The following is a 2500-nucleotide window of genomic DNA, read 5'->3' as shown; positions in this document are numbered from 1 at the left end:
ACGCTATCTGCTATGTATAGTCTATGCTCTCTCTCTCTCTCTCCCCCCCCCCCCCTCTCTCTCTCTCTCTCTCTCTCTCTCTCTCTCTCTCTCTCTCTCTCACTCTCTCTCTCTCTCTCTCTCTCTCTCTCTCTCTCTCTCTCTCTCTCTCTCACACACACACACACACACACACACACAGACACACACACACACATTAACACATATTGATGTCTTATGTTGTCCAATGATGTTAAACCAGATACTGTTACTTTGAAGTCATTTTCCGTTGGATCTCATTTAAGACTCTGTCCCTCAATTTGGTTTTGCAATGTTTTTGAATAAACATAGGATAGGTGAAACATATTTATTTGATGACATTATCCTAGCACAATGACTAAAAGGTAATCCAACAAATTTTTATTTTATATCTTCACATGACTATTTGTGAATTCTATAATTATCATCACAATCTTTATCTCTCTCTGATTTTTTTCTCTCTTTATCGCTATTTCGATCATAAAAGAGCAGCCCTTTTCCTGTTTATGCTCACTTTTGAACACCTGATTTGTGGTTTATACGTTGGGGACTAGCTTTTCTCCATCTGGAACCTTGGTGTATTCCAGGACCTCAAGTAACAGTTTAAGGCATTTAAGGCATCTCAGTATATTCCATTGTTTATATACCGGACACAGAAATGCCGTGTTCAGTGGCGGACATCTAATTAGGGGAGAAATAAGATTGATATTTAAATCTAAATAAAATAAAGTGTTTATGTAATATTTACTGTGTTTGCATATTCAAAATATCTCCTTTATTCAAATTATTTCTCAGTACTAGGCCGAGTCTTTGGGCCATACAATCGCGGAGTTGGCCCCAGGCATCACCAGACCTCTGCACGCCACTGACCATGTTTTTTGCGTGTACATTCTGCATATAACTCTGGGTTTTACATCCAGTGTATGCATGTGTACGTGTGACAGTCTCTCGGTCTGGACACTTCCGGCACTCTATTCTTTTGTGCCCGTTGCTTTCTATCTCCTTTTACCTTGCATTTTGATTCTGGTCTTTGTTCTCCTGTTGCGCCTGTGTTTCCGTTTCTCTTCTGCTTGCCTTTTCCCCTATGTGCCACGGCTTTCTTTCCTGTCTCACGCTCTCTTTTTCTCCTGCGTCAGTTCCTTCTTTCGTATCTGTTCTTTTAAATATGTATCTCTCGTATGGTCTTGGTTCCTTGTTATTCCTGTAATAACCAGTTCTTTGATGAAAAGGCGTCTGTCTCAGCATAAATTCGCTTTGCACAAGAGGCTCAACATCAACGCCCTTTTCTGCCATCAGATGGACGTCTGCTGCACGAGTTATCTTTCCATTAGCTGATGTCCACGCTCAGATTGGTGGAAGCTGATGCCTGATTTCAGTGATTTTCCTCTTCCCACTCTCTTATGCCGGTCACCCTACGCATAGACTGCCTGATTCTTGTCCTTTGACCTTACCTCCCTTCTCTTCCGTTTACCTTTCCTTCCCTGTCGTGTTCACCGCCTCGCCTCTCCCCTCTCTCTCTTATCCTCCCTCCTCTCAGTTTCCTCTTAAGCTCCGTCCAGTGGCACCGCGACGGCCTCTCGCCTGGATGCTATTGCTGCGGTCGGGCGCCAAGGTGGGCAAGTCGAGTCATCCCCAGCTTGCACATACTACTGAGTCGGCATTAGTCAGCACAGGCCGGGCTCCCTTCATAGTCCTAGCCCAGGCGAGGCTCGGTATCGCATATCTGACTTACCCTTGTCCTTTCCTCTTCAGTCCTGAATATGAATCTCAATTTCAAAAAAGCTTGTTTGTGAAATGTGGGTTTTACTACAATAGGTTCAACACTGTAGTTTTATCATTCAACATAAATCTCGCTGTCTAAACTTCCTTAAAAACAGTATAAATGAATTTTGACTCCTTTGCAGCAACTATGTAGCCATATTCAGTCATAGCTGAATGTGCATACCTTATTTACTTGCTATTAGTTTCATATATAACATTCTAAACATGTATTTGGTTTTCCTTTTATTTTCAACTTTGTTTGATATTATCATTTTTATCATTATCATTATTATCATTAATACTGTCATTATCATTATTATTATCACTATTATTTCTATTATATTTATTATCATTATCATTATTATTGCCATTATTATTATTATCATTGTTATTATTAGTATTATCATTATTGATGTTATTATTATCATTTTTTATCATTATTATAATTATTATCACATTGTTGTTGTCGTTGTTATTATTACTATTATAATAATAATTATCATTCTTGTTATTATTAGTGTTATTATATTCATTATGATCATCATCCTTATTGTTACTATAGTTATTATCATTTTTTTATTATCATTATTATAATTAATATTATTATTGTTGTTGTTGTTGTTGTTGTTGTTGTTGTTGTTGTTGTTGTTATTGTTGTTGTTGCTGTTGCTATTGTTATTATTATTTCTATTATGATGAGCATCATCATCCATATTGTTAC

General features: G+C 37.8%; 1 protein-coding gene across 1 annotated transcript in view; it reads left to right on the top strand.

The window, feature by feature from the left end:
- Positions 1-2500, top strand: part of LOC113803867 (glycine receptor subunit alpha-2) — a 318603-nt gene that overhangs the window by 125998 nt on the left and 190105 nt on the right. The gene's annotated exons all lie outside the window — the stretch shown is intronic.

This window comes from Penaeus vannamei, chromosome 22 (assembly GCF_042767895.1).
Source record: "Penaeus vannamei isolate JL-2024 chromosome 22, ASM4276789v1, whole genome shotgun sequence".
NCBI lineage: Eukaryota > Metazoa > Arthropoda > Malacostraca > Decapoda > Penaeidae > Penaeus > Penaeus vannamei.
Note: the sequence above shows the minus strand (reverse complement) of the source record. Positions and strands in the feature narration are given on the sequence as shown.